This window comes from Eumetopias jubatus, unplaced genomic scaffold, assembly GCF_037043125.1.
Source record: "Eumetopias jubatus isolate StellerSeaLion01/CBP00866 unplaced genomic scaffold, mEumJub1_p1.0 scaffold_9, whole genome shotgun sequence".
Lineage (NCBI taxonomy): Eukaryota > Metazoa > Chordata > Mammalia > Carnivora > Otariidae > Eumetopias > Eumetopias jubatus.
In genome coordinates, this window is record NW_028274815.1 from 97,874,400 (window position 1) to 97,887,384 (window position 12,985).

General features: G+C 44.0%; 1 protein-coding gene across 2 annotated transcripts in view; it reads right to left on the reverse strand.

Annotated features, from left to right (window-relative positions):
* The window catches only part of PCSK2 (proprotein convertase subtilisin/kexin type 2), a 271,414-nt gene that overhangs the window by 89,745 nt on the left and 168,684 nt on the right, over window positions 1–12,985 (reverse strand). The gene's annotated exons all lie outside the window — the stretch shown is intronic.

Consider the following 12,985-nt stretch of genomic DNA (forward strand, 5'->3'; position numbering starts at 1 on the left):
TACTCCTTTGATTCTCAAGCAGAGAAGACAATCATCAGTTTTACAGATGGGGACACTGAGGACCATAAAAATCAAACAATCCTTTTTTGCTCACAGTCACTCAATGGGAGGCCTTGGACTCATGCTCCCTGAATAGCTTAGATTTACACTAAACCTCTTATTTTAAAAATTGGCAACGTTTGAACTATAAAACACAAGACTTCTATTTCCATAGCTTAATGAAAACATCTCCCACACACTGTAATACATCTTATTCTTCTTCTGCTTAGCAGAGCACGCATTGTGGAGAGGTTGTGTGTGCACGACATTAAAAGTACAGACCTCACCATCATCCTGGGGATGATGAGGAGGAACATTGCTCAGAGCCAAGCCCTGGCTTCCTGTACTTGGCTTCAGGTTTTAAATATCTGTTGATAATTAAGGGTTCTTTCTTTGTGAAAAAGAATTTCCTGTAGGTTGGGAGCCAGCAGGGTTACCATGGTTGAGAAGCTAATCTTATTTCTATGTCAGAGATTCTCTCTGCCTTGGCCATGTAGGAAGGAAAATTCGGCTTTCCCCAAGTTCCTGATTGCTCAAATGTAAGGAGGTCAGGATTTCCAGAGCAAACTCAGAGATGGAGGCTTGTGGGATTTACTGAAGTGATTTATGGAAGATGTGGTCCCAGGGGAACCTGGTGAAGGAGGGGGAGAAGCAAGATAGAACATCAGAGGATGCCAGGCCAAGATGGGATTTCAGGCAAGTCCTGCGGGGGGTTCTGGGGGTGAGTTGTACCCCAATGTTTTCCCAGCCTGAGCCCAGGTTCTCATGCCCCAACAGGCAGTCACAGATTCAATGGTGCCAAGCGGGAGTGTCAGTTTCCAGACTTATCAGGTCTCCAAGCATGTGGGGCAAAGCAGGCTCCAGGAGCCCTCGGGCAGTCCTCCACAGAGAAGAGCAGGTGCTGGTACTTGGAGGCAAAAGTAGACCAAAGTCAGGGTGGGGGCACCCAAAAACAGTACAAATGAGTCAGAGCAGGCCAGACATAACCTGATCTGGAGGGTTCTCTCTGGCGGCTGAATGGCAGGTGTAGGTGGCAGAGGGTGGGTTGGGAGGACCTGGCAGGGGAAGATTGAGCTCAGAGAGGGCCGAGAGGCTTGAAGCTCCCACAGAGGGACCCACAGCTGGTTCTCTGCCTGGGCTGGGTTTTGCCTGAGCACGTGGGAACATCCGGCTATGTGGCTCCGCACTGTGGTGTAAGCTGGCCCATAGAGGGGGGCGGGTACAGCCCATCTTCCAGGTGGAGGGATGCTGGAGACCTCAGTCCCAGGACTGGCTCTGCTCTAACCTGCTGTGTGCCTCTGACCAGTCACATTCCTCCAGGCTTCAGTTTCCTCCTATGAAGTGAGATAGGGACTGGACCAGAACACCTGTCAAATCCCTAGAGTTGTTCTAGTAAAGCCTACCTTTCCATGTACCCAGGACAGACCATCCTTCCCCCATTTGCTTCAGCCATGTTCACTTGGAAGCATTGAAAAGACATTAAAAATTGACAAATGCCCTCAAGTCAACTTAAAGTGAAGGTGGTATCAGCTTTGAGAAAACATGTGCTGGAGAAATGGGGATGTTAGGGGCATCTATTTCAATAAGGACTGAGAAATCTATAAAGGACTGAGAAGTCTCAGGGGATGAATTCTGGCCACATGGATGCACCTCAGCATCCACGCCTGTGCTGCCTTCAGGCCTTTGATTTGCTGACTTCCATGCGGAGCAGTTTTGGCCTCATCCAGGCCATTGCTGGCCTCAGACCTGGTTTACCTAGGTCCCTACCGAGGCTGCAGAGCTGGGGTAGTGGCCAGGAGTAATGTCCTACCCTCAGCCACCTGTGAGGTTTGTGTGTTCGGTTCTCCTCCAAGTGGAGGGAACACATCATTCTCAACAAAGAGGGCCTGTTTAGTTTTCTTTTGCTGCTGTAACAAGTTATATGAGCTTTTGGCATACTTTGTAACAATAGCAAAGTGGAGGGAAAACATGAAAACTTAGAACTGCACGTTAATTGGTTCTTTGAATTTCATTTTCAAAATGGTCTTCATGAATTTGTTATGTATCCTTAGGCAGAGACAAGGAGGAGTTGAGAGTATGGACTTTGATGCCTCACCATCTCAGGTTTGTGGGCTTCTGCTAAGTTCTAGCTGCATGACCTCAGGCAAGTTGTTTAAATTGCAACTTGTACCCCGTAACACAGAGTGTCCAATATGTTGGGAGCAGTTCTAAGGGCCTTGTGTATACTACTTAACTGACTTATCACAACCATCAATAAGGTATTGATAAGTATAATACTTATCAATAAATATTATTAACCCATTTTACAGATGAGGCACAGAGAGATTAACTTGTCTAGGGTCGCATAGCTAGCAAGTACTTGGGGTGGGATTGGAACTCAGGGGTTCTGGCCCAAAAGCTCTTGACTCTTATACTTAATTTCTCTGACCCTTAGTTGTAGCAGAATTATAATTTATGAGAGAGTTATTTTTGAGCTAAGAGCAACCCTATTAACAGATGTAAAACCTGAAGAACAATCTGTTTTTATTAACTCAGAGGAAAAGTAAGTCATTTAGTTCATATTCAAATCTCAACTATAATCAAGAAGGCTATATTAGTTTTCTATTGCCATATAGTGAATTACCACAAACTTAGTGGCTTAAAAGAACACCCAATTTATTATCTCACAGTTCTGATGATTTGCTGACAGTCTCACCTTGCTTAAGATGTTGCTGGGGCTGCAATCTCATCTAAGACTTGGGGTCCTCTTTCAAGTTCAGTGGTGGTTGGCTGAATTCAGTACCCTGTGGTTGTAAGACTGAGGCCCTTAGCTACTAAGGGGTGGCCCACCATTCCCTGACATGTGCTTTCTGCACAACATGGCAGTTTGTTTTCTTCAAAGCCAACAATGGATAGTCTCTACTGCTTAAAATTACTCTTAGTTCTTCCTTCTCTGAACTATAGATCCTCTTTTTAAGGGGCTCACCTGATTAGGTAAGACACCCAGGATAACTTCCCCTTTGATTAACTTAAAGTCAACTAATTAGGAACCTTAATTACACATCAATAATCCCTTTAACTTTGCCATATAATGCAACCTAGTCATGGGAGTGATAACCCATCATATTCACAGGTCCTGCTCACATTCATGGGGAAGGGGTTATACAAGGCATTTACACCTGGGGGTGGGTATCTTGAGGGCCTTTTGGAATTCTGCCTACCACAAAAAGGCTTTGGTTTCAGAAAATAATTGGGAGATTTTGAAGAGAAGAATGGGATCTAGTTAAAAATCAAAGTGAGATCCTCATGATTCTTGAATAAACTATATGAGTGTATTATACATTAGAAATATCCATGGCTCAGGGTCTAATCCTCTTTCCCTGAAGCCTGGGCATTGTTTCTTGGTCTTTTTGCCACTTCAGAAAACTGAGACTGGATGATGGGTCAGACCTTTGGTCTCCATCAGATGCACCGGGGCCCTGGCAATGACCTCACGTAGGCCAGCCTCCAGCGGACACACCCACTTGGGCTCTGTGGCATGGCAACAAAACTTGGACAGGCCTTGTAGATGGCCACCCCCTCTTTCTGGATGGGGCATGTGGATTCAAGAATCTGGGCAGGCTCACTCACATGTCCAGAACTGTGGCTTTAAGGAAGTAGAGTTGGGAAATAGGCCCACGAAGAAAGGGAGAGGGTAGAACTGATGTCACCTTAGTAGGTGCAGCATTTCTCGTCACAGCTGCAGTAAGGACATATTGGCAGATTAATTATTTGTAAGGTCTGCTGCAAGCAAGGTGGAGGTCACCTAAGGGTGTTTGATTCTCTGAGCTAAAAAGCCAAAGTCAGAAACCTAGTGAAATGTTTCACATCTCGGGAATTTGATGACTGTCTCTGATAATGAGGAGGAGACTAAGAAAGAAACAAAGGCCGTGGAGAAAGTATTCTTGACATTTGCACGGATGACTTCCTTGTGGCTTATCATAGCATGTAAATATTACTGTACTTTTTCTGAACAGGTATGCTTGATGATAAGCACAATAAAATCCTAATAGTCTCATCAGCATCCATCCATCCATCCATCCATCCATCCATCTATCCATCCATCCATCTATTCATCCATCCACTCATCCATCCATCCATCCATCCATCCATCCATCCATCCATCCATCTATTCATCCATCCACTCATCCATCCATCCATCCATCCATCCATCCACAATTCAGTCATTTATTTATAGAGGAATGTCTATTAATGATCTCTTTGGGGAAATAGGCCTCTAGTTGATTTTCTCATGAACAAAAAATGGAAAGACATTATCTTGGTCTTTAAGCCATTTAAATTTAGTCCAAGAGATGAGACTGTGTCAAAGGCCTTTAGAGAATTTAAGGTAAGAAAGTGACTTTTGTGGGCTTTTTAGTCTGGGCTTCTTGGTGGAAGCAAATCTCCAGATGAAACCAATTATAATCCGATCACCCTTTGTTCAGTATCATTTCGAACAAGCTTCTAAATGAATTCACATGCTGTATCAACCCAAAAGAACATTTTTAAAAAGCATTTAAGGATTTTTCCTTCTCTAACTTTTAGGTCTAACTTGCTTGGTCTTGCTGCTTGCTCCCATAGTGGGCAGTATTTTTATTTCCAGGATGGCAAGGACTACATTATGATTTAATTATATACTTACAAGTGTGCCTTCCCCATTGAACTCTGAAAGCCCTGGGGGTGGGGAGCAGATTTTTCACATTTTATAATCCAGGCCACTGGTACAGCATCTTGCACATGGTAGAAACTCAGTACAAGTCTCTTAAATGTTGAGCCAGTTCAATGGAACAAAAGCTGGTCAACTGAGCAACATGGAAAAATTGATTATTCATATATTTCTTTCTTTGCTTTTGGATGTAGTTATACACCTAGGTCCAAATGAGCAGTTTCATTTCAGTTAAACCAGATTTTATTTTCTCCCATTTTTCTATCAAAATACAACCTTATAAAAATGAACAGATTCATCTAGCACATGGGTTAAGTCAGACGATAGCCATTTGATGATCTGTCCAAATGATTAAGAAAAAGATCTTATCTCCAATAATCAGTCTGGCCTCCTGGTGATAAAATGTTTACTATGACCTGGCCAGCATTAACAAGTACATTGAAAGAAGGCAACTCCTCCTTTCAATAAGACATAAAGGTTGTTTAAACCTCAATTTTGAATGCAATATTAATGTGGTTACTTAAACATTAATTGGTCTAAAAGCCTGGAGCCATGCATGTGCTTGGTACTTTGTAGCATCTAGTCATTCAGGGCTTGGGACTGGGCCCATGTCCAGCAGGTGTCCTTTCATCATGGCAGCCACCTGCCACCTGGAGCCTTGGTGTGTACACTGCTGCCAAGCTCAAAGGCACTTCCTCCGGGCTTAGAGCTGGCAGCCCTTCAGAGTGCTCCGGAAGTCCCTCTTCAGAGACAGTTACCTGTCAAGAACCCATCAAAAGAATGGAAAAGTGCAGGTCCTAAGGGGTGGGCTTTTTTCTTTTATAAGAACTTCATTTGGTGAAATAACCCTGGAGCATAAATATATCACGTTTCCAATTTTGAGCTGAACCAAAGAGCATAATTTGTCCTCTCCCATACAGGAACTTAATTGCATTTCTACCACCTGACAAGCTCTAGACATTACAGAAAAGAAATAGCTCTTGGCTACCTGCATGTGGATTATCCACACCAAGAGGCATATTCCCTCCAGGCTTTCAGTCATGGGGACCTCAGTTAGTTCCATGGTCCTCTATTTCCCTCCCTGGGGACATGCATTATGGGGAATGGAATGAGGCCATCCACCTATGAGGTGGTTGAGAGATGGGAGTTAGAAGGTTCTGCATGCTAGACTTTCCCTTCATCATCAATAGAGGATCACCCATCATATGATTTAGTGCCTGATTTTATTTGCAGAAGTATGAATGATGACTATTCAATTCAACTGAACAAAGATTTATTGAATGTCTGCTAACCATCATGCTATGTGTTAAGAGGGACACAAAATAAAAAAGTACACACTTTCCTACAAAGAGCTGGTAGTCATACATCATAGGGGAATAGCTTTGTCGAACAAGTGAATGAGTAAAGTGCCAAAATGAATGATGAGATTAATCATTAGATTCTGGGAAAGTTTTCAAAGAAATATACCTTATGTTGGGATGGAAATCATTACTATGGGAAGAACGAGGAGGGGGTCTAGCATGGGTAACTGTAACAGCTTCTGCATAAAAACAAAATATGTCAGCAGTGTATAACAATAAGCTTTTATATCACTTATGGGTCTGCAGTTTGACTGGGAGTTTGACAATCTAGGCTGGGCTCAGCTGGGCGGCTCTGCTTTCTTGGCTGGGCTTCCTTGCTTTTGGGGTCAGCTGGTTTTCGGATGAAATGGGGGGCTCAGAAAGGTGGCTCTGTTTCTTACTTCAGTTCTATGGATTGACTTGAATGGCTGTGTTTCAGGCTCTGCCAGCTCTTCAGCACCTCCTGAGTCCAGGAGGCTAGCCTGGTGGTGACGGTAGAGGCATAGGAGGGCACATGGGAACATAAAAGGCCTCGTAAGACCTCATCCATAAACTGACACAACACCTCTGTATTATTCTATTGCTTTAAACAAGTCACAAGGCCCAGCCTGAAGTCAAGGGGTGGGAAATATACTTTACCCCTCTAGAGAGGGGTGCTTTCTTTCAGAAGCTATAGGTCTCGGGAAGGATGAACTGTTGGTCAACACACTCTTCCTCGTTTGCTGCAGTCAAGAATCCATGGAAAACTCCAGCAAGAGCATGTGATTCTGCACTGATTTTCAGTACAGGGTCTCAAGGCTGCTCAGAAGGTGACCCACAGTTTCCCAGCTGAAAGATGGAGGCCCTCGGGCAGATGCCTGTGCCCCACCCTGCGATCACTAAAACATCAGGAGATGTCATTTCCTGGCCCAGAAAAATCCTCATTTGGAAAAATTGCTATTTTATAGTCCCTTCACTCACCTTGGGATTAGCCCTCCCCTCTGAATATCCCTTTAGTTCAAAGATCTGCTACAGAGAAGCTGGATGTGGATCAGAGTTTCTGCTTCTCAGGGCCATCCTTCTTCATTACATCCCTGGCCGTGAGCAATGGGTCTTCTTTCCCCTTGTATCTTCTGTTTGCTTGGATGTTCTTTTTCAAATAAATCTTTCATTTTTTTCAAATAAAATCAAACTTTTATCTTTCAAAGAAATCTTTTAGATTTACTTCGGTGACCTCCACTTTTTGGCTTCTGCTTTCCCTCACGACCTTACACTTGGTCTGGATGATAACTCTGAGCTGACCTGTGTTGTGCACTGAGCAATTACGCTGGCTTTTAAAGACACTCCCCTGCTTGTGATCCAGCGGGACAAGCTGCCATTAGGCAGAGTTGTGATCTCAGCTCTTTTGAGAAGGAAATGAATGTGTGTTGAACATCTATTATCTACCTGACACACGTTATCTCAATGATGTCTCACAACAAACCTGATATTCTTTTTGCCCATTCCACCAATGAGAAGACTAAAGTTCAAGGGGGGTTAATGGTTTCTTAGTCTAAGGTTGCAGAACTATGAATTAGGGAGCCAGGAGTCACACTCGGGTTTGATTCCATTTCCACTGTTGTCATGCTGTTAGAAACCCTACCTTTGCATGCTGGTCGATTTCCAACTGCTATCAGTTGCCACTCTGTGTCTAAAGACTCTCTGCTCTCCTGTCCCCTGACCCTATTCTTCATGGATAAGGCACAGGCCAGAAGAGCCAGGGAGTTAAACCTTGAGCTCCCCACCTTGCACCTGCTTTGGAGGCACAGCCCTCAACCACTGACTGACAAGAGTTGGGGGTAATTCTGAGAGGGCTCTGTCTACACTGCCTCCCAGAGTTCTACAGTGAGATTAAAGATTAAGCTCCCATTGCCCTCAGTGGTCACTGGCTTCCGAACAAACCCTTTCCTGGCTGCTGTCCCTTCTGGTGTCACTTCTCTTCTCCCCGGCTGGTATTTCCTGGAATCTTCTCTCAAATAAATGACTTGCTTTTAAATCTTCATCTCAGGTCTGCTGCTGAGAAAACCCCAACCCACTGGGAGAAGACTCTTTTTGGATTTTATAGAACCACTACGCATTTCTTCACCTCTGTAGCTCCAGCAGAGCAGGCTTTGGAGCAAAACAGGAGATGCTCAGCTCCACTCCGCCTGCCTGTCCACTGAAAGCTGCCACTTTAGGCACAGGTCACGTGTTCTTGAAGGACTCCTCCTCTGTTTTATAGACCTGGAAGAACCCCTAAGCTAGGACACATACTGTGAGCACCGCCTGTGGTTGTCACCGCATGGGGGCCACACAGTAAAGTGATGAACAACCCCTGCCTGCCTGCCCCTCCCCTGTTAGACGCATCCCATGCCTGTGTCCTCACTGACTCAGGCTCCTCTGGAGAACACCCATGTCTGCTTTCCCTCTTCCTCTGGGGTTTGCACATAGTGGGCTCCATACCCAGGGATTCAGTGGAGTTAGACCATACATCCAGACCAGTTGCACAAAGAGAATGGGGTTTAGGAACTCTGATTTTGACTTGGTCTAACATTATTTCTTGGCCAATACTCATTTCATGTTATTACTGAAGGGTTGGGGAAAAGAGAATTTTAATCATTTGGAATAGTGAGCATTGACCCGTGGGACTGGATCCCTCTGATTAAATTTAATCACAGAACAACAGAGTAAAAATAAAAGTGGTATTATTGTTCTTTGCTCCTAACAATCAACAGATTCAAAGTAGATTTGCTGAATTAAATGAACATTAATGACTTACATTTATATATCGATTTGCAGCTTTCAAAGGATTTCAATTCTCAGTTTAAATGGAAAGAACACTAGAGTACCAGCATACTCAGATTCTTCTCTCTTTCTTTCTCTCTCTCAGAGAGAGAGCACAAGCAGGGGTGGGGGCCAGAAGGAAAGGGGGAGAGGGAGAATCTTAAGCAGGCTCCATACCTAGCACAGAGCCTGACTCAGGGCTCAATGTCTCAACCCTGAGATCATGACCTGAGCTGAAATCAAGAGTCAGATGCTCAACTGACTGAGCCACCCAGGCTCCCCTCTTCTTTTTTGATATATGGAATAAAGCTTTGAAATTAATTCTGCTTTGGGAAATGTTTTACCTGGTTTGATTATCAATAAATTTTTGTTATAGCTGTCCAAGAACCTCTGGTAGAATTTTCACTTCTCACTGAAAATAATCAGTAGTGAGAAGAAGTTTTCTCAACACAATACCTTTCTGTTTATTGTAACCTTTAATAAATTAGCAGTCATCCTCCTGTGGTGAATGTTGCAAGTACCAGGCCTATATACCTTTGGCCTGTCACCCATCCCCTGGTGAACTCCATCCAATTGCCTGTACCAGTGTCTCTTTGCCAAGGGTTTTCTTTTTCTTTTTTTTAAAAAACATTTTATTTATTTATTTGACAGAGAGAGACACAGCAAGAGAGGGAACACAAGCAGGGGGAGTGGGAGAGGGAGAAGCAGGCCTCCCGCCGAGCAGGGAGCCTGATGCGGGGCTCTGGGATCATGACCTGAGCCGAAGGCAGACGCTTAACGACTGAGCCACCCAGGCGCCCCTGCCAAGGGTTTTTTATGAGACTGTAGAAGGTAGGAGGGGCTGGAATGTTCACATCCAATACCCTAGGACCAGCCTTCAACCAATGACTGAAAGGAGTTGATGTACAAATACCCCAGCCTCTGTGGTGAGCTCATCTATGTTGGGAAAATTCTGGCATGCATGTAGAACACCATCTCCTGGATTCCCTAGCAGGATCGAATTCAAGCTGCTCCCCATGGTAACTTTGATAATGCACTGTTTATTGGATGCCTTCCCTTCTATATTCCCCATTCTCTCCTTCCTCCTGAGAATCACCTCCCAAATAAACTACTTGCACTCTGACCCCTGTCTAAGAGTTTGCGTCTGGAGAAACCCGAAGCACATGTCACTAGAAGGGCACTAGGCAAACTCATTACATCCAGGCCATTAAGTCACCTAACAAGGTGTGACGCCACCTGTTAATCCTTTGCTCAAACAATTTTTGAGCTTATCACCATCCACTGATTTCATTGCTCTCCTGGGCAGCTCTACTCCACTTGCCATTCTCATTCTGTTAGGTATAGTGTAAAATTTTTAATTAAAAATAAAGATAAATTTGGTTAGTAGCTTCAAAGTTGTCACTCTCAACTCCACACAGGGCGAGAGAGACACTGACTGGAGCCAACCAGTTGAGGTTCAGGTTCTCTGCTGAGAAATTAAGGAGATATTTGGATGTTGTTTTCTCACCTGTACCAATGACCCGGAAACACTTCACAGCCATGTGTAATTATAGATAATTTTTTGGTAAGGTTCCAAGTGTTTGATAAGTGTTGAAGACTCGGACCTTCCTCTGGATGGAGGCTGTTTTGTACGGAGCTCACATTTCCTGTTCACTTCTTTGGTGACATCTAGTTTAAGTTTAGAGGAGAGGGTGTCAGCTCCTCCACATCCTGGCCAAATGGTCATTAACCCTCCCCTTGACCATTTTCAGATATGGAGAACTCATTATTTCTTCGGAGAGCTAACTCCTTTTATTTATTAGCTTCAATCATTGGACAGTTCTTTAACTGAACTACACTCTTCTTCCCACAGCTGTCACCCAGGGGTGGGGATTTTCTTGGGAGAAAGTACTGAACGAGTTGAATGTTTCATTCCTTATGGAGAATTTGAAATATTTGAAAATGTATTTAAAGTGCCTCTTAGTTATCTCCCCACCACCCCAGTTTTCTCAGCTCTTCTTAGCAGGTTATGGTTTGGAGTCCCTCTACCATCCTTGTCACTATCTGTCATTCTTCATCTTTGAATGAGATGCGCATTGGAAGCAACATAGTTGTCCAAGAATTGAGGATTAGAATGTTCAAATAAATTACAGCATGAGACAAGACTATGTAGCCCCTATAATCATGTTTTGAAGAATATTTAGTAATATAAAAATGTTTATGACATATCAAGTGGACGGGGGAGGAAGCTGTATATGCAACAGAGCCCAATTTTATTAAAAAATATTCACGTAGAAGTGGAAGTCTGAAACATGTGAAAATATTAAGAGTGGTGCTATGGGCAGGTTTTGAATCTATTTTGTGCTTTCCTGAATTTTCTACAGAGAAAATGTATTTATTTTCTAATTAGAAAAAAATTTTTTAGAATGAAACAAAAAAAAAAAAGAAAGGAAGAAAGGAAGAAAAAAGGAATACAACAGTCATAGAAGCCATAGCACTGTTCAGGTATATTCTGATATTGGTGATTTGAGGGGAGCTGGCACCTCCCAATTTGGATGCTTCATTTTCCATTTTCAGATCAGGGGTTTTGGCAGATGTATCACGCTCTTGATTAGCGTAGAACCTGTAGTTCATCAGAGCCCCAGAAGATTATTTTCCCACTCGAATTACTATCTTTTTTTAATCTGATAAGTGGCTTTGGGGGCAGCCGGTCACAGATGCACGTGGGCTGGGTGGGGGGAAGGGAAGGATGCCCAGGTCACTCTCCATGTAAGTAGCCTCAGGTTGTTTCCATAGTGTAGTGATTATCACCTTCACCTGACATGGAAGTGACCTGCTTGGGGGCTGGACCGGCTGGAGGGAGGCCATGCACTGTGAGCTTCCAGCCTGTCTGACGGCTGCTGCAACCTTGAAGTCCTACAAGCTGTAAGATGTGGTAACACTGGTTTGTGAAAGTGAACAGCACCCTCTTTGGCTGCTGTGCAAGGCGCTGTCCTGGAGATGGTAGGACCCCTGTGCAGCCTGTAAAAGAATATACATACTTCTGTGCAGGGAGCAGCCTGGTGAAGATGAACCTGCCGGCCCTACAGGCTCTTATCCCTTGGCCATTTTTTCCTAAGGAAAGGCGTCTGGGTATCAGAGCCTTGGAGCAAATGCAACACACGCATTTCTCCAACTCCCCTTTTGGGGAGGCAGAGAGAGGGTCATTGGAGAAGGTGGTCGAGGCCCTGCATGGGGCAGTCCCTTTAAGAAAGCAGAAGGAACGGCCGGGTGGACAGCTCCATGGTGCCTGCAGTGCAGGAAGAAGGTCCCAGAGACAAGGAGGGATCTGCTTCTTCAGACTGCAGATGGGCACTGTGGCAGAACCTATAACTCACGGGCAGTTTCTTGTCTTCCCTATAGAGGTGGATTCTCATCTCTGAGAATAAAGCTTTGGTTTAACTTCTGTCATTTCCTTCTGGGGGGGGGGGCATACTGGCTGGACAGTGCCAATCATTCATTTAACTTTATTATTATTATTAATTATTATCATTATTAAAAAGATGCTTAGTCCAACATATACTCTTCTAGATTTATAAGACCCATGAAGTATATAGAAGTTCAGCAGATTGGTGCTTTGTTCCCTGATGCTTAACGCAATAAACAGACAGAAAATCTCTGTTCTCTCTTTGCAATGTGCATGTGCACACCTTCCAGGACGAATGAATGACCCAGAATGTTGAACTGACAACACTTCTTAGGTTCTCTCTAATGAAGTCCGTATTCTCCTTAATATGAGACTCTTAAGCTAACTAAAGTAAGATTTAAAAAAAGACTTCAACCTGAAGGTTACGGGAGAAGTATAGCTTAGTACGAACAGCAGTGCTTGGCTGGTATACTCCCTGGGGTGAACATAAAGCAATCTCTCATGTTGAAAGGGTTTGCAGGTTTGGTCAGGAAAGCAGAGTGTGATTTGCTAGGTAAAAAGTTAGAGTGTGTGGATCTAGCTCAACAGCGTGTAACCTGATTCTCTGCGAATATGTCTTATTTGTCAAAGGATACCGTATGGTAGACTCAGTGTTGCAGGGGAAAGTCGGTGTGGGGTCCTCATAAGCACAGACAGTAAAAAAAGATGACGGCCCTGCTTTGGTAAAGCTATGGTTGCGATGCGAGTGGCCCCTCT